We start from the raw sequence: 20,813 nt of genomic DNA, 5'->3' as shown, positions 1-20,813 counted from the left end.
CCAAGTGTTTGATATAATGTCAAAAAGAGAAAGTTTTTGTGTAAAAGATGCAAGTTTGATATGTTTTTTCATATCGATTATTCTGTTAGAATATTCAACAAAGAATGTTAAGAATATTATGCAACAAGTATATTATTTTGTTAGAATATCGAACAAAGAATATTTATATATCTTTATGTTGTTTATGCAAATCTCAATTTACATGTTGTTTCAGTGGCTTACAAGCTGTCCAAGAGAAAAGTTGATGAGAACTTGCATTTACTGCATACCATCTTTTTTGGAAAACGAACAAAGGTGAAAAACAACAAATTAAGCAATCTTTTTTTTTTTTAAATCTTTTTTCATATATGAAAGCTAAGTTTTGTGGCTTCTGCATATTATATAACAAGTATATTATTCTGTTAGAATATTCAGCAAAAAATGTTAAGAATATTATGCAACAAGTATATTATTCTGTTATAATATTCAACAAAGAATGTTATTTTTTTTAGTCACCTTTTGTGTTAACATGATCTTTTCATGTATTTATATTTTAATTGTTTTGTGCGTTAGATATATTCTTGATAATACAAACTCTTTAAGAATATTCAAAATCATTCTGCAAGAATAGTTTATTATGTAAAGAATATTATTACTGTATTTTGATAAAGTTGTAGTTACTTATTTATATGTTTGATGTGTAGTTGTTACAAGTGTATCACTACAAAATATTTGGTAATAAATTTGTGATAGAAATGGTTTGAAGACCTGATGGGAAAGACTTCAAGAATGAATTAAAGAATGATCACACTCATTGTTTAAAAATGTTGTTATTTTTTAAGAATTACACTTGTTATTCTTTCACCATGTTGTTATTATAAAGAAAATGTTATTCTTGATAATATGTTGTATAATTCTTTAAGCATTTTTAATATAAAAAGTATCTTGAATGAAATAATATTCTGCAAGAATAAAACCGCAAATATATTTACTGGTTTATTGTTGATTTTTTTATCATTCTGACTTAATAAAACCGATTATTATTAAAAACAATATTAAAATTTAATTAGAATTAATTTAAAAAATTTAGATTTTCAAAAAATAAGTGAAGAAAATTTCCTTTTTTAAAATAAGTTAATTGATCAAAATACCATTTTGCTGATATTTGTGTGATTATATGATACATGCTACCCTATGGTAATATCATGCACTCTCAAATCATGACTGTTGATTCTATTCATCGAGTGGTCTAGATATGTGCATTCTGGCATACAATAGTTACTAGAAACAAAATAACCTCTCTCTCTCTCTCTCTCTATATATATATATATATATATATATATATATATCACATCACACAACACTATCACCATCACCTCTCCATTTGTAAATGTTTACAGGTAAGAATATCACCGCCAACTTAATAACCAATCATTTAGCCTAGGGGTGAGCAGTTTGTACCAAATCTTGATCTCATATCGGAACCGGTATCGTATGGTACCGAATTTAAAATATGCGACGGTACTCGGTACTCTAAAATCACAAAATTCGGGATTCGATATCGTCGATACCGGTACAAGTACCGAAAATCGGTACCATTCCAGGTACCAGTACCAGTAATGTTAATTCGGTTCGGTACTCGGGATTGACTTTCGATCAAATTTGATTTTTAGAAAATTGATATTATAAGGTTTTTCAAAAGTGTTATGTCTTTCTTTTATACAATAAATTTTGATTCCTGTGATTTTACAAACAACAAAGCTTCCAACAGTTACAAAAATATTTGAATCATGACAAAGGATTTAAGATCACATTGATTCTTATTTCTAAGGATATTAAGGCTAAGAAGTATGGTCACCACCAACCCACTATAAAAGTAGTGTCATCTATACGCCACGTCAGTTCCACCACATGTCTACCACCAAACCACTAGCCATTGGAAATAGTTACCACTTCTTTCTATTTTTTAAACATTAGAATAAATTTAAAAATAACTTTTAAACAAAAATAAAACATAAATACTAATTAAAAAAACATTACATTAACTAAAGACACACAAGTTTAAATCCTAAATTACTTAAAAACATTAAGAATTAAAACCTAAATTACTAAAAAAACATTTAAAAAAAACGTAGAATATACTACTCGTCTTCGTTGTTGTCCTCGTCGTCGTTAGTCTTGTTTTCATCATCAATGTACTCATTCTCATCGTCTTCGTCATTTTGTTGTTGGGATTGCATTTGCTATATGTGTTCAGTCAAATCATGGTGTATATTGTGATTTGTTTCACTGCTTTGTATCTCCAATAGCCTTGTGAAGTATGTTGGGGTGTCGGCTTGTATAATTGCAGGTGGATTAAGTATGTCTTCCATACTATACATACGAATTGCCTATCCTCTTCTTCTATTATCATGTTATATAAAATAATACAAGTTGTCAACACCTTCATCAATTTTGTCCTATCCCATGTTTATGCCGGTTAGGAGTATGATTTGACAAACGTAGTGTACTCTGGATATATCTCATCACCAAGGTAATACCCATAATTATATTAATGTCTATTCACCACGTATGGCATGTTTGGTGTTTTACCCTACAAAATGTCGTTAAATAGCGAAGACACTCCAAGTGCATTCAGGTCGTCATTTGACCCCGCCATACCAAAGAATGCATGTCAAAACCATAGGTCCTATGAAACAACTGACTTTAGTATAACAGTCGACACGTCATTATCACATCATGTGAATTGACATCGTCATGCATTGGGAAATTTTTCTCAGTGCCAATGTGTACAATCAAGGCTACCAAGCAATCCTGTAAAACCATGTTTAGCATCATGTGTATCATACAACTGTTCGACCTCACTCCTAGTTAGATGTCGCAAGTATATGTCACCATAAATCTCTGTAACATACTCACAAAAAAGACAACACGTTCTTGCCCCAACCTCTCAGACATTTTCAAATATTCATCTGATGCATCTGCGACTATGTCGTATGCCAATTGTCTAAAAGTTGTTGTGCATTTTTGTATTGTACTAAAACCACGTTACCTCTAGCATCTCATCTCATATGAAAAAACTCATAATTGTTTGTCAAATCTCTAGCTATACGTAAAAATGAATTTATACTAATACGAATGTAACATCCCAAAAGTACAGATAAAATTTTGTTTTTAAATTCATTTGATTCATAAGAAACTGATACAAAATATTCAAAAGAGTCATATTGAAACATATTATCAGAGTACAAATCCCAAAATCACTAGATGCGGAAAAACATAGAGTGATATAGTGCGATGAGGTCGGACCTTTCCCCTTTGAACTGGAAGCACCTGAAACAGAAACTAAAAACTATAAGCACAAAGATTGGTGAGTTCCCCCAACATACCACATACTAAACAAACATGCTGCCAAGCATATATGGGTGGTGGTCTACCCCTTTGGTCTATTTCAACCGGATACCGGGTCTATTTCACCCCTACTACTACCACATATATCATAACAGTAAACATAGAGTCATTAAGAAATACAGACATAACTAACAATTATCATAATGACAATCATCACACTATAACATAAACTAGTGGGCCAGCCTTGGTACCTTCGACCCACGGCTACTGCGAAGGAAGACGCACCTCGGATTGTGGGTATCAAAACACACTCATCAGATGATTCGTGGACTCCTCTCCCTACCATACAAGCATAAAACCCTAATTAGAATTTAGGTCACAATCTATCCCAAAGGTCCAAAACCCTAGTCCTTGACTTAAGGCAAAAATGCTCCTTTACCTTTTCCTTATTGGGCCTCCTTCTCTCCAAGGCCCAAAACCAGAAAAACTAAAAAGGCATCAAATCCCATCATAAGGCCTCTAAGGCCCAATATGGCCTAATAACCCCACACATGGCCTTATGCCCAAAAAGGACTTGCTACACTCAGGTGGACCCAAGGCCCAAATTTCTTAAGTCTAAAGCCCAACACTAAACGAGCCCAAAATCTTCCAAGCCCATAGATCGTGTAAATAAGATTCACAACTGGATATGTTGATCCATTACTGGTTGGAACCAGTTGTGTCATTTGACCTTCAAAATAAACAAGATTCACAGCTGGATCTTCCGATCACACCGAAAACCTTCAAGTTTCGAAGTTTTGTGAAAGTTGTGAATATTCCAACAACAGACAACAGTGCATATCACTTTCTTTTCTCATTCTACCTAAAGCACATGAAGCCGTGGTACGAAACACAGAGTGCAAGCAAAATTACGGCTGTGAAGGTCACCGGTCCAATCGAAACTGATGGCTTCCCAAATGCGAAGCTTAAGGTTGCTAGAGGTTCGTCTAGTCAGATCTACAAATTCACTCTCACTGATCTGCCATGCCTAAACCCATACAAATGGATCATGTTGTAATATGTTGCCAAGGGATGAACAAAAATATGTGCTTGTTGTTTCTCACCTCAAGCAAATGTTAATATCATACATTCAAGAAGTTGGCAAGATAGATGTTGATATTGTTGTTGTGATGCGAAGGAAGCCAAGTGTACTCCCCAAAGAAGCCCCATAAGGTTTTGATAAAATGAAACCTGAGAAGATACAAAAAAAGGGTGGTGTGTGGGCTTTCAGATGAAAGAAAGAATTAATGCAAACTTTCACAAGGCTTGCTTCTTTCTTACTGATAAGTATTTGTTCTCCACTTCGTGCTTGGAGTATATCTTGGACTTCATTAGCAAGTACAAAGGGAACAAAAAATGCGACAATAAGTTCTTTTCGGATATGATTCAATGGTATATCCAAGATCTCAAAGTGCTGCTAAGCTTCATTTCGAAAGTATTTGAAGTGCAGAAGAGAACTCAACAATGAAAGACTCTCGCCTCAATTAATGCAAAGAGGGAGATTGTTGGGTATTTAGTGTTGCATATTTTAGGCTTTTTACTTAGTCTATTTTATATCCGCGTTGGGCCTATCCACTCGTGATTTATTTTTTAGGGTTTTATTATTTAAGATGCATGCATGCATCGTGTATTTGTTAATAGTGTCATTGTTAACCCTATATATCCTCTACAGTAACCGTTCTTTATCGAGCTCTTCTGAGGTTGTGACTTTTAATCATTCGACAAATTCTTGATTCATATTTTGTGTTTGATTGTTTTTACCTGTTTGAATCTATTCGATCTATAGAGTTTCAATCTCAATAATGGGTATCAGAGTAGGAGACTGTGTAATCTATGCGCATCTCTTCTGTTGAAAGAGTTTTTAGGGTTTCCGCTATTATTGGATCTAGTTCAGTTGTCATCATTATTATGGATGCTAATCTTTGATCTTTATATCACCCAAAAACCATTTTATTTTACACATCTGATTCATACAAGTTTTAATCGATCTTTAAACATGTCAGACGATTCTCACGTTAACTCCATAAATCCTTCAAGCATCATTGGATCAACAACCAGAATTCCTATTCTTTTCCCCAATGATTATAACGTATGGGATTTGCATTTTGAAGATTACGTCCTTGGGCTTGAAGACAATGGCTATTTGATATGGGAAGCCGTTACTGTCTAGACGTTTACTCATATAGGAAGAAGAAGAGAAATTAAAACTCAAGCTGACTACAAAAAGCTTCTTCTTGATGTAAAAGATATATCACAAGATGATAAGGATAGACTGATAAGCAACGTTAAAGCGATGACGATCATCATATTTGCTTTGCCACCAGATACTTTTTGGTTGGTGAGTTCATACGACACAACAAAAGCCACTTAGGATAGGCTTAAGGAACTATACTAAACTAATACTGATCTTGAGCATTCTACTCAAACTCTACTGCTTTAAGAGTTTCGAGCGTTTGTACAAAATCCTGAAGAGATTTCAGATCAAACCTTCAATCACTATAATCATCTTCTCAGTAGGATGATGAAGCACAAGATTGGACGTGAACTAATCGAGCAAAAAGTCACATTCATGAACGGGCTAAGTTCTGAATGGAATGTTGTTGTCTCTACCATTAAAGCGCATGAGCCGTTCAAGAACTACATGTTGGCGAAGCTAGTTGGAATACTGAGATCACATGAATATGAAGTGACGAAAGAAGGGAATATAGTTTATCGGATAGGATCACTGTCCCTTGTTGTGAAGGGTAAAAAGGGAGTATATGATGATGGTTTGGAGTCTGATCTCTCCGATTGTGAACTTTCTATGGAGGAATTTCCTATGATAGTGTCTGATCCAAAGAGATTCGCAAATAACTTCAATCGTAACAAGCACCAAAACTGGTATAGAAGTTATAGCTTTGAAAAGGTAAAGGAAGAGAGTGCGAATAACTCTCAGAAAGAAGAAGCGAAGAAGAATAAAGAGCTTATGGGGCACTCCGGCTATGATTGTAATTATTGTCGTTACAAAAACCATCTGGCCAAGTAATGCATGTAGAGAAGAATGAACGAGAAGAAGGAGGGAGAGGATGACGAGACATACTATCTTCGAAAGCTTGAGGAGATCAAAAAGAAGAAGAACGCTGATAACACCATGCATGCTTTGATTATGCAGGAAAACGAAGCTAAAGATGAATTTGGCAGAGTTGAGGTCTGTTCAACTGACTCTGAAGATGAAGAGGTTTGCAAACCAACTCATGGAAGGAGCTTTGTAGCAAAGGATGAAGCTTTGCAGTTTAATGGAAGGTGTTTGATGGTTACCAATGAAGTGTTAGAGATGGGGGTTATGCAACTGATGTTGGACGTAACGTTGATAGCCGTGTCACTGCGAAACCAGTTCTTTAGCAGATAAGCGAGTGCGAGCAGGTGATCAACAAGGTAAACTCTATTATTGAATCTCTGAATATACCTATGTCTAGATATGAAACTGAATTGAATGACTTAAAATACACATTTTCAAGTTTCAGTGATAGTCTAAAACAAACTCATTTAACATATTCTAACTTAACCGATCAACTCGGTAGGGTTTCGTTAAAAAGTGAAGAAAGATGCATATGGATTGAAAAGTTGGAGTATGATTTGTTTAAGTGTAGGGATGAGTCAATTTATTTGCACAGAGATAATTTGAGTAAATTAAAACAGCATAACATTTTTTGTTTGATTGCCAAAATACTTTATTTTAATATTACTCAGTCGCATCTTAATTGTGAGATTGGAAAGAAAAATCAAAAGATGATTTTGCCCTTTCTCGAATTGAAAGAGGACGAAATCGATGTTGACTGCTACATGTACGAATCCATCATCTCATCAGACGAGGTTTCAGATGCATACAAAGTAGGACTGGTCAAAATCGAATCTTATATACAGTCCAAAGACCACAAAAACATGCTTAAACAACTTTTGGATGAAAAAGACAAAGAGCAAATTAAATCCGAAACTGTACAGAAGTTTAACTCATTAAGCACCAAGTTGAGTTCAGACAATAAACTTGATGTTGAAAACATTTCTGAATTCGATGATGAAAGTGATATGAGTGTAATATCTTTATAGGATGAGGTTGACTGCTCTGAATTTGTTAAATGTGAACCTCAACCTGCGAAAGTCCTAATTTCTGAGAATTCAGTTGAATCTGCACGTGTTTCTGAGAATAAATCTAAAGTTTTAAAAGCTAAAGCAACTATTTTCCCAAAAGTTCAAACTGTCCGTCACCAAGTTTTTACAACTAAAGGACTGAACAAAAAATCAAAAGTTGAATCAATTTCCATGGTTGAAGATGATAACCAATGTTTTAAAACCCGGGTTTTTAGTTGACCCCGTGTGATGACCGGTTCACGGGTCAATCAGTTCAACCGCTGGGTCAACCCAGTTTATGGTTTTTTTTTTTCATTTTTTTTCATATATTTTTACTTTCCTACATAGTATATAGACATATAATACTAATAATTTAATGTCCACAAAGTTTTATCTAAACACAACAAACTACCACATAGAGTATAAATAACAAGTTATAGATCAATCTAAACACACCAAACAACCACATAGAGTATATATAACAAAAGAAAACATAATTGCAGACAAATCCAAACACGTCACGACCAAACCATATCATGGATCTTGAGAAATTGGAGTATTATAAGCATCGATCTCGCGATCACTTAGTAATTAAAATTCACTATCAACTTCATGATCAACATGGTCACCTTGTGATTCAGAAGTTGGTTCATCCTTTTCCTCATCAAGCATATTTTCCAAATCATCATAATTAAGTTCTCCTTCCCGCTTTTCTTCAACCACCCAAAATCCTGTCTTATCAATATTTTCATAGTCAACTGGATCGTAAGACCTCATATCAACCTTCAATATACAAAAACATTCACAAAAATCTCAAATATAACTTGGTCATTTTATAGCATACTATATCGTTGCAAGATAACATACCTATTTTGTAAATGCAAGTTGTAATGAACAAATACAAGATCATTTAGCCTTTGACGTTCCAACGTATTCATCCATTTCGTGTGAATCCTTTCAAATACACTCCAATTATGTTCGCAACCGGAAGAAGATGCGGTTTGACTTAATATTCTAATAGCAAACTTTTGTAAAACCAGAATATCTCCGCCAAATAACTTCCACCACTCATCTAAAAAAGATATAGTTAGCAAAAAAAAAATAGAAAATACAATATTTTATATATAATAATAACACATTAAATTTAAATCATACCTGGACGAGTAAGATTACGAGAAGCAACGACACTAGATCTACCAAAGGTAGCTTCAGCATCACGAAACCTGACTAAATTCAATGTAATATTTAAAATGTCATCACCTTTAAAGTCTTCTCAACCATTTCACTAATGCCTTGAAATACCTCATTCTTCTTGCAAAGATTTGAATGATCATATTGAAAAACGAGATTCAACCAATAAGCCGCACAATAAATACTTTTTCTTAACATCCTATCCCAACGACTATCAATTATGTTAGTGTAAGGTCTGTTAATTCCTTCTTCTTCTTAAACAATTCCTTAATCCCTCTTCTTTCCCGACGCATTCCCTCGTTAACGTAACCAATTGCAGGTTTTTCATCCGAATCACATAACCGCAAAAGCTTTAACAAAGGAGTCATTACTTTCACTGTAATTAAACAATTCTTCTAAAAGATTTCATTCAAGCCAATCTGTTTACATTTAACTGCATTTACCACTTTCAACATCTTCTTAAACTCATTAGATATGACCATTGCTTGTAAATCTTCTTTATGGTCATACAAACTTTGCAATGCAATGAACATGGTACCAAACCGATTAGCACCTGGACGGATAATTACTTTCCAACCGGGTCTTTTTCTTAACCAATTCAAGGGCCAGTTATGATTATAAACAAAAACAGTAACCCTCGATGCAAGATTGACCAAAATTTTCACATTATCCAATTCTGAAAGATCCTTTAATACAAGATTAAGACAATGCATTGCACATGGAGACCAAGTAATAGTAGGATATCTTTCATATAACTTAGTACCAGCAAGCTTGTTATTAGCAGCATTATCAATTACCATTTGAACCACATTTTTTTTCTCCTATCATTTCAACAATCTCAGCAAACAAATTACACAAATTTGTAGCATTGCTCTCTATATCACATGCATCAACAAACTTAAGAAACAATATCCCTTTCGGACAATAAACCAAGAAATTAATCAAATGTCATTGCGAAACATCCCTCCACCCATCACTCATAATTGTGCAACCAATATCAACCCATTAACTTCTTAATGAATCAATTAACAATGAAACCGACTTTTTTGCATCTGTCAATAAATTAACCCTCATAGCATGAGAATTAGGTGCTTTGTACCCATAACCAATACTTGCTATTTTATCTACCATAAGTTGAAGAAAAGGAGAGTTGTAAGCATTCATAGGTATACATGAAGGGTTTTGAGCATTCTAACACTCCTATGGTGTACATGCAACCCTAGATACTATGGATATATGTTTTCTCTAATACACATACAAACTTTAATTTTCCAAAGTATCATCCTAACTAGCATACAATAGAGTATCTTTACTACAAAGTTCTAGTTAGATGACATACCTTTTATTATAGTTGGAAACCTTGTTGTGTTTGGCCTTTAAGAACTTAGCACCAATAGTATGAATGCCTCAAATGGAATCACAACACACCAAAGGCAAAAGGAAGATTTTGAGAGAGTATGATACACACAAAAAATTGGCTCTATGGCTCTCTAAGAACCTTTAGTGCAATTTCACCAACCAAGGGCTTCTTATATAGTGTGGCACATTAGGGTTACACCATGTAAACATTAATAGCCATGACCTTCAATATTCCTTAGGATCCATGGGTTTAAACCTCTATGGATCATCCATGGGTTGTCACATGGGTTTAGTCCAACCTAAGGAATCATGGATCATTGGCCCACACCATAAGAATGAATGATTTACCAATCAACCTTTTATATTTAATTAGTCTTTTTTGATCACATAATTAATTCCAAATTAATTCTTGATCGATACTAATTTAATATTATGATTTCATATTAATATATTAGAACTTAAAATATATTAACAAATCATAAATAACCTCTTATCAAAAGTCCATCCTATCAAATTGTCTAGGTGATATGTGGAACATGCTACTCTCGGGTCAAGTACATACCAATAATAGTTATGGGCTTAGACACCACATCCAACAGTCTCCCACTTAGATAAGTCTAATATTATTGCAAGCATGACTCCAAGCCGACCAACAGTCGTAGATCTTAAAAGTCGTTGTCGAACTTTGACCTAGTCAATGATGTGTCCATTAGATTATGGATCATATATTCCTACATTCTAGATATTATATAGACTAAGACATTGATTAAAATCATTCTCTTTGTCCATCTGTTGTTTCCTGATTTTCTATTTATGACGACCGACTAATTGAACGAATCAAATCAGTCTTGGCTTGGCCAAGCACTTAAGGGTATCATCACTAAATCATCGAGGGCCCCACAAATATCGATTTTTATCCCTACAAGGGTAAAAGGAATTGATAAAATTTGACTCATATGCTTGCTCTATCTACTCATTAGGTCACACACAACGATATGGTTTATAACACTGAGTTATTGGTGCGTTTAAATATCATCAATGTGTAACCGACTTGTAAACTGCAACTCAGATCTCTCCGTTTGAAGAATATAAGATATTATCATCTCATGATCACTCGTGATAAATTAGGCCCCACCCACTGCATCAGACCCTGCCCGACATCGAACCGAAGTCCAGAAAAACTTGGGCCTCACCCACTGCATCGGGCCCTGCCCAACATCGAACCGAAGTCCAAAATAACTTGGGCACCGCCCACGGTATCAGGCCCCTCCCAGCATCGGATCGAAGTTCGGAATAAACTGAACATAACATAAACATGAACATATAACATAATCACATATATTGCATCGGGCTTGCCCGACATCGAACCGGAGTCCGGAACATATAACACATATCATAAACATGCATGAATCACAAAGACATAAAACATACATAACTACTTCTCGGGACCACCACAACATCGAAACGAAGTCCGGAAACATATAAACTGCATCGGCTTACCCCGACATACTACAACTACCTAGACGGGATGACATTGGTGCCTTAGACCCGTTCCTATTGGAGGAAAGATCACCTCACAATACTGAAGTCCTGCTGACAAATCCTAGTTGTTGTATGACAGATTCTCGAATCTATCAACATCAAAATAACACCCAATTAATAATTGGGTTCCATCACATATACTCATAAGTTCATGCTTGGGGTAAAAGACTGCTTTACCCCTATCTTAGCTTGATTCAAGCCCAAGGCCAATCCTAAAGGCCCAAAAGTCTAATAATGATCCAAAGCCCAACCATGGCCCACCTATGGCCCAGTTTTCCTAATTGGGCCTAAGTCCCTTACATGGGCCTTCCCATAAGCCCATTAAATTATTCTAGGTCCAATACTTGACATTCTGATGATCCAATATCTCATGCTCATCAAGGCCCAAACTATAGCTCATCTATGGAAAATTGAGCCCAAACCCCTTACATGGGCCTTACCCTTAAGCCCATTAAATGATTCTAGTCCATATGATTATCCTTGAATGACCATTATTGGCCCAATCACCAAAGCTCAATATAAAGGCCCAACTTAAGGCCCAAGTGAAATTAGGGTTTCACATAAAATAACAATTAGGGTTAAGTGATTCCCACTTAACCCATTAAGGACATAATGCATTAAGTTCACTACTTTACTAAATAAATCATATGGTGTAATCGGGCTTAATACATAGTCCAATTCTAATGGCCCAAAATGTGGGTTCCTATAAGTCCAAGGCCCGTAATCCAATATTAGGGTTTTCTAAACCCTAATTAGGGTTTCTCACCCAATCATAACCCAATAGAACCAAAACTAAATCTTTAAGCCCATTAGGGTTTCACTAGTCGGGTACCACCTACTACCACTTCAGGTAGTGGTGGTCAATGGTGGCTCACGGCAGCGGCCACCACCTCACGGTGGTTGTTTGGTTCTTTTTCATTATTCTTTTGATAATTACAATTACAAATCTTTAATCCAAAACTAAACACACACATATTAACTAACATAAACACAAACACACAACTACTCTAGTGGTGGCCGGTGGTGGTAGAGGGTGGCAGCCACCACCTCACGGTGGTGGTGTTGGCTTTTCTGGCCAAACAAACCACCTACAACCTTATGAAAACCGAACACAACAGGTCTACTAGGATACACACCTATACAAAAAGTCGTAGCGGTGGCTAGTGGTGTCAAGATCCAGCAAAAGGTGGCAGAAGGAAGGTTATACAATAGTAACAACAACAATTGCGATAACAGCCACCACCTCACAGCGGTGGCAGCGGTTCTTTGATTCCCAGCCGAGAACACACGCCCAAACGAACATGCTCGGAGAACGGCGGAACAATAGAAAATCCAACCCTTTTTCGGCCCCCGCTGATTGTTCCATTAGCAAGCAGCGACAGACGATGGTGGCGGTCATTAGCAAGCAGCGACAGACGACGGTGGCTTCGTTTTCTCGTTGGAAATGACCGTAGTGATGGCAGTGAGGCAGCAAGCGGCGTTGGATGTAGCTTGGCAGGTGGCTCACGACTCCGACCATGGCTAGGAGGCAGTTGATCGATCTTCAACATGCATCAGGTTCGTTAGTACTCGTCGGGGGAGACATATCTGGTGACACACAACTCCAACGATGGAAGGTGTGGTGGCGTGGCTAAAAGGGTCTTAAGGGTGGCGGCTGGTGAAGAAACGATTAGGGTTAAGGTTTGATAGGTGATGACAGGTTATAAACTCAGCTTCAAGAAACTTCCACCTATAATAATGGAATTGGCCCCTCCTTCTCCATTTTCTTTCAAATTTAATCCATATTTACCCTTAAGCCCTTGATCCCATAATTTCCTTTCATAATAAGTCCTGAAATTACCAACCAAACCCCTAGGCCTTCAAATCTTTTCAATTTAAGTCCATTAATTACCAAATGCACTGTGACTTCTGAAATGTTTTTCAACTTAAATCCAGAACTTACACTTTTAACCCCCAACTTCTAAAATTGTAGCAATTAACCCTCGAGACCAACACCTTGCTATATCATTATGGATTTTAGGGCTACTATTCATTTATTAATTTGCTCATTTGTTTATTTAATAAATGGGGTGATACATTATTACTTGAATTAAAACAATAGTTATGCCATTCTCCAAGGATGCATACTATGTTTGTCTATGGTCCTTACTTTGTGAAATAGATCAATTGAAAAACATTTCAATGATGCTCATTTCACAATTCCAAATCCTTATTGCAAGTGTAAGAATTCCAAATTCTTGTCACTACTAGAATATGTTAGGTTATAAACTTATATGCAATGATCCTCTTTTAATGATTATGCACAAAAGTCACAGAGACTTGGCAACAAACATTACAGAGTATTCCAATGGAAAGAAATTCCATGGAAACGAAGTCTCAAATTCAAAGTGCATTCCTTTGAACATCCTTCTCGCATTAAGTTTCTAACTTTCTCATCTGTTCTTCAACTCCCAATATGGAAACATTCCATATTTTCTATACGAAAATTCATTATTAATAGACTCCTATCTATTCATAATAATGTCAATATGGTTCATCCATTACTATACTTCCAACTGTCCTTAAGCGACCAATCATTGGCGAACCTTAGATTGCCCTTAACAGTTGTTTTAACCACTTTAGTCATATCCGGTTCTAGTCCTTTTTCCCTCTTAATACTGTAGGCATTTGGAAAAATTTAGAACACGAGAATATTATAGCATATGCAATCGATCCTATACCCAAAGCATATGGGACACAATTCATATAGACATGATACTTGATCAGTCTTTTGCTACAATATATCTATTTTCCATGTTCTCAAAATTCCAATTTTGAAGAGGGATGCCGTAATCATAATCAATTTTTGAGAACGCAAATAACATTTCCATATATAGAATTTCCTTATGCTGAATCATTCCAACATAACATTCATATATATATTTTTGACTAAATTGATTAAAATCTCAATTGAAGCTTTTAGAATTGAGATGAAGTATGAATTCCTCTCCCTTAATTATAGAAAAACAACATTTTCAAACCCTGCAACTTTGCGAATTGAAACTTTTGTTTTCTATAATTAACATTGCTAATTTGAAACACTCACCACAATAATTATGCTCCCACTAGCACAATAATTATTAACTTAACAACATAATACTTATGCTTCCACTAGCTTTGACATGTACCCAAAAATCAGCTGGACTTCTAGAAATCAATACTTCATTAACTTTCTTATTCAGATTTCTGATACGAGATGCTTCGATAAGACTCTATCTAGGATTCTCAAACATCATACACGTTTCCTTAGATAACTCATATGTGTGTCTTAACAATTTTAGTACTTAGAGCAGTAAGTCTCAAATGTTTTGATCCTTTGCCATATCCTAAAATTCAAATTATGAAAGGGGATGCCGTAATCATAATTGAATTGGAGAATGCAAAGATCACAATTCTATCTCCTTAAAATCCACTTAGTGAAAGCATTTCCTCACCATCATTTTCATGAATCGGAGAGAAACCTTATGACACATAGATTTTATGGTGTATGTGTTCCTATCCATTTGAATTTGTCATAACAATAATCACAAGACATGGTTAGTGACAAATCCAAACTCATATGGACAGAACTTGTTCAATCTTAATTTCTTGCCACCCGGCAGCACGGGGGCCTGCCATTGCTTCCAAGTTGTTATGCAACCAATTGAGAATTCATAGAACTCACATACATAGTTAGCTTTAACTTGAATGGGCATAAAAACAATAATATGTCAACACGATAGATTATAAACCTCAAGTCATGTGCTAGTGATTAACAATAGGTTTACTCTTGATTAGTTCTTGAAACTTTCAAGATCTTTAAGACTTCCACTGACCTCTTGACATATAAGATTCACTTTGTCAAGGAACATTACTTGAAGAACAAAGATTCAAGATTTAAGATAAACACTTCACACAATTGGTCTTAGTTGATCTTTGTTTTGTCCAAAACATCACAACTTACCAATTTCAAATGTACAAGAGTATAAAACTTTTACTCTACATTTAATAAGTGTTATAAACCTTTCTTAAAATTATGTCATTCAAGGTTATAATCTTGGAATGTTACTCTATGACTTGTTTTGGAACGAATTATGATTCACCTTAATTGATTTAACCATTCCATAGATTCACGATTCCTCTTCTTAGTCATAGAAATGCACTAAGATGACCTTAGAGGATCAATTGTGATATAGTTTACATAATCATTAAGATGATCATAAAACATGACACTAAAGTACTCTCCCATCTCTTTAGATTGGAGAAACTTTTATCTTTCTACCTAATTTGATTCTTCTCATTCGTTCTGCCATACATTGAAACTTTTCCAATGTTTCAAAATTATACTTAGTCTTGTAGGTATAACCATATTTACTAAACTTTAGTAAATCATGACGAATAATTTTATCGATGTTTGTGGTGGACCCGACCAACACACAACCAAGTGTACCCGATCCCGTAGTCCTTCAATTGACTCATATGTACATGTGAACAAGGAATTTGTCTTAATTTCCCAAAGATAAAGGTTCTCATTCATCACACAATCTGAGTTGCATGATTCCAAGTTTCTATCCAACTGAAACTTGGGGTGATGAGAATCTTTCCTTATTTAGTAAATTTTGACACTACAACAAACGAAAGAATCAAATCTATATTGCTAAAATTATAAACATACAACAAAAAATTTTCACAAATGCCATTGCAAGGAGATATAATAAAATAAAACAAAACAGTTTTTTATTTCTTTATAAAATGCTGAAAAAACTTTACCTTACAATGCAATTACAAATGAAAACTGTGTTATTACATATTTCCTAGCAATCTATCATAACTCCTAAGTAGCAGCTCAAAAATCCAGTCTTCGAACTATGCAATCAAAATCCATCTTCGTGGTCAGATTCAGCATACTCTTACTTTTAAGCTTCCTTCCCTTTTCTTGACCCCACAAAACATCAAAATGCAACCTTGTAACATTATGTATTAAGAATCAACAATTAGGAACTTAATAGAGTTAGACAGTAGACTTACTTGGAGCAGAACAATACAATCTGATTAAACTTCTCAGGTAGTTAGGGCAGCTTCGCTTCCAATGTCCCTTCCCTTGGCAATAGAAACACATAGGCTCACATGGAACAGTCTCAGAATTGGCCTTTCTCGTATGATCAAAACTTTTGACCATGGCCAATTCATTTCCTTTAGGAGAAGGAATCTTTTCTGGGATGTCCATGTCGGTTTGGGATGCAGATCTTCCAGTCAGATTTGCTTGACCATTACGCCAAATCATTGTTGATTAAGCAGCAATTAGCAAACAACTGAGATCAATTAGGGTCATGTCGTGATCTGTCACATAGTAGTCTTTAACGAACTCACTATATAACTCAGGAAGTGACTAAAGAACCCAATCAATAGCCAACTTACTTGGGAAGTCAACACCCAACATCCTCAGCCTATCAATATGCAACTTCATGTCCAAGACATGAGTACATACAACCCTTCCATCTTTGTGTTTACTATTAAATAGGGATTGAGTGAACCTGAACTTTTCAAGTCTTCGAGCTTGTGGGTCAGGGAGAATAACTAGAGGAGGTGGAGGAAGTGAAGTATGATTTTCACTTCCATGATCCAATCGTGTAACATCATCTTCGGAATTAAAGCTTATTCTAGAAGATTTGGGAAGACCATAGTTGTCTGAGGCAGATATCTACAAGGGGGAAATTCAAGTTAGTTGATTTAAGTCCTTAATATAACACCCAAATGAAATATTAAGTCTAGGACCCAACACAATAATTTACAATTCAGAAGAGGGATGTCGTAATCCGATTGTAAACTATTTGAAAGTAGGTAAATGATGATTTACCAATTTCCACCATGAAAAACGAAAGGGAAACTTTAGGTTTTAAGTGAATTGAAAATCCTAGAAATTTTGAGATTCATTGAAATTTTCAATGGCATGTTTAAATCTCGATTATGCCCTTCAAGTTTGTAATTGGGATGCTGAGGATCACAAACAAGGTGTGAATAACCACGCAAATTAGCTTGGTACACTCAATGTTACAACCACCTAATCAATGTGCCGGTTAACCATACACACTCCATTAATCTATGATTAACATCAAACTACCCTATGCCACACACTGTCATTCCTAGATTAGTGTGCCGATTAACCACACACGCTCCACTAACGACTTAACAAGGTGCAAAATGCAATTTCATGGGTTAGCACCATATTCGTTATACTTTATTAAGATTAGGATTTTTAATAAAGTTTAGTTACTTTATTATTATCATTATACTTATAGTGAGAATTTAAATGTCCTGTCAAACCCTTTCGAGTAACGACCCTCCACCAGTCAAGGAAGCGGTGAGTGAGAGTGGACACCCATTAAATTGCCATTTTATAGGCAGTAACCTAATACCCCCTTATAGGCCTACTAATGATAATATTAACAATAATACTGACTTTACTCTTATATATATATATATATATATATATATATATATATATATAATAAACTTATAGTATATAATAGTATAAGGGTTGAATTTTAAACTTTTAAAATTCTAGGGTTTGGAACTAAATGTGTCAAAAGAAGACTCTATATTTACAAATTCCAAAAAGTGAAGGCAAGTTTTGAACTTTTCAAAAAAAATTGGAATCCATAACATATGAGTTTAATATAGGCTTTAATGAAAAGACTCTTGAAAATCCATAGCTTGAGGACAAGTTATGGAGTTCATAAAAACATTTATAGAAAAAGACTCTTCAACACCATAACCTATGAGTTTAATGAATTCTTTAAAATAAAAACTTTTCATTTTCCATAACTTGAGGACAAGTTATGGAGTACATTAAAGGCCATAAAGATCATCAAATAAACTAACAAGCATGTCAAATAATGTCCATGATCTAGATTAAACTCATATGAACAAGATAATTCATATCAAACAAATTTCATGTAATTAGCCTAATCATATATACTAATACAAAACATGAAACTTTGAAAATTATCTTAGGAATTGGATAAGCATGATCGTTACCACATCAAAAACAAGTTATTAAGTCCAAAAACAGTTTAGGGTAATGATCCTAGTCCAATTCCAGCCTTAAAAGTTGAAAACTGCACTCTGGAGCACCATCTTTTCGAGTGCAAGAACGAACTCATCGAGTAGGTCAAAATTGGGCTTGGACTCGGGGAGTCCCCCAGTGGACTCGGCGAGTCCAGTGTCCAGAATAGCAGAAAATCGATTTTTAAAGCATTTTGCATCAAGTATATAGGAAAACAACCCTAGGCTCTGATACCACTAAATGGTTTTGAGCATTCTAACACTCCTATGGTGTACATGAAACCCTAGATGCGTTGGATCGATGTTTTCTCTAATACACATGCAAACTTTAATTTTCCAAAGTATCATCCTAATTAGCATACAATAGAGTATCTTTACTACAAAGTTCTAGTTAGATGACATACCTTTTGTTATAGTTGGAAACCTTGTTGTGTTTGACCTTTAAGAACTTAACACTAATAGTATGAATGCCTCAAATGGAATCAAAACACACCTATGAAAAAAATGAAGCTTTTGAGAGAGTATGATACACACTAGAAATCGGCTCTATGGCTCTCCAAGAACCTCTAGTGCAATTTCATTAACCAAGGGCTTCTTATATAGTGTGACACATTAGGGTTACACCATGTAAACATTAATAACCATGACCTTCCATATTCCTTAGGATCCATGGGTTTAAACGTCCATGGGTTGTCACATGGGCTTAACCCAACCTAAGGAATCATGGATCATTGGCCCACACCGTAAGAATGAATGATTTACCAATCAACCCCTTATATTTAATTACTCTCTTTTGATCACATAATTAATTCCAAATTAATTTTTGATCGATACTAATTAAATATTATGATTTCATATTAATATATTAGAACTTAAAATATATTAACAAATCATAAATAACCTCTTCTCAAAAGTCCATCCTATCAAATTGTCCTGGTGATATGCAACCCAAATGGACCATACTACTCTTGGGTCAAGTACATACCAATAATAGTTATGGGCTTAGACACCTAATCCAACAATACATGCATCATAAAACCACATAGCAATAGCTAAATCCACATCAAGTATTTTTTTTCCTTATTTTGCATTGCAGATTTGATAGTGGAATGGGAAGGATCATTTATACCTTTCGTAAAAAATTTATGCAAGTTTGAAGTAGATTTCCTTTTTTCCTTTTTCACAGTTGACATTTCTGCTTCCTCCATCTCTTCATCATTATCCAAGATAGTAACACTAGTAGTACATTTTTCTTTTTGGACAGTCTCTTTCAATTTCCCTTGCATAGTAAACCGCACTTCTGGACTAACTTTTAAGCATGATACTACCTCACCTTTAATACCAACAAGATGTTTCTTAACCCTTTTTATTCCACCACCACCTATAACTTTTTGACAAAAATTACATATCCATGCCCTTTTCCCCTTCTCATCAACGACTTGAGTTACATGTTCCCGTGTTATATCCGTCTTTGTTCTTACATTTGATTGAACCAAAGAATGGGATTGAGATTGAGATTGTGCTTTTAATGGTTCTTCTTCCCATGATTCCATATTTAATTGCATTGAAAAGGAATGTTATAATCAATAAACATATGTTAGTTGGATCCTAATTACATAATCTACACAATCAAAACCTTGAAACAATGATCAATTAACAATAAATAAACTGTAAACTAACCAAACTTGTCACCTGTTTCAAAAGAAAATAGGTTTCATAAGAAAAGCTAATAAGAGGTGATAGTAGAAAACAAACTGATTTCACAGTCAATTGGAGAAGAAAAGAAAACTGATTTCATAAGAAAAGATAATCAAAACCTTGAAACTGATTTCACAGTCCCGACTTTACTTTTGATTCTTTAAGGGGTTTGATTAAGAATAGTGATTTCTTTTTAAGTGAATGCAATACCCATTAGGATGTAAATGTTCCTGAAAATTAATTGATAGAAGTATTCTTCCAGAATGCATTAAGCCTTTCATCATGTTCTTAGTTTATCTGATTAGTGTATTCCCTATTTTTTTTTAACTTCATAATTATACTAATTGGTTTCTAGAATTAGGCTATAAATGCAAACAACAACGGCTATATGCATTTAAGTTGCTGTTCTTCAACCATCATTTTGTTAGTTGTATTGTGCAGCATACGAGCTCAAAAGATGTAAT

The 20,813-nt window shown here is 34.9% G+C and overlaps 1 pseudogene; it reads right to left on the bottom strand.

The window, feature by feature from the left end:
- Window positions 1–8,067: 8,067 nt before the first annotated feature.
- On the bottom strand, window positions 8,068–20,204 carry LOC145040173 (uncharacterized; annotated as a pseudogene).
- Window positions 20,205–20,813: the final 609 nt, after the last annotated feature.

Source organism: Lactuca saligna, chromosome 4, assembly GCF_052625555.1.
Source record: "Lactuca saligna cultivar CGN05327 chromosome 4, ASM5262555v1, whole genome shotgun sequence".
Classification (NCBI taxonomy): Eukaryota; Viridiplantae; Streptophyta; class Magnoliopsida; order Asterales; family Asteraceae; genus Lactuca; species Lactuca saligna.
Note: the sequence above shows the minus strand (reverse complement) of the source record. Positions and strands in the feature narration are given on the sequence as shown.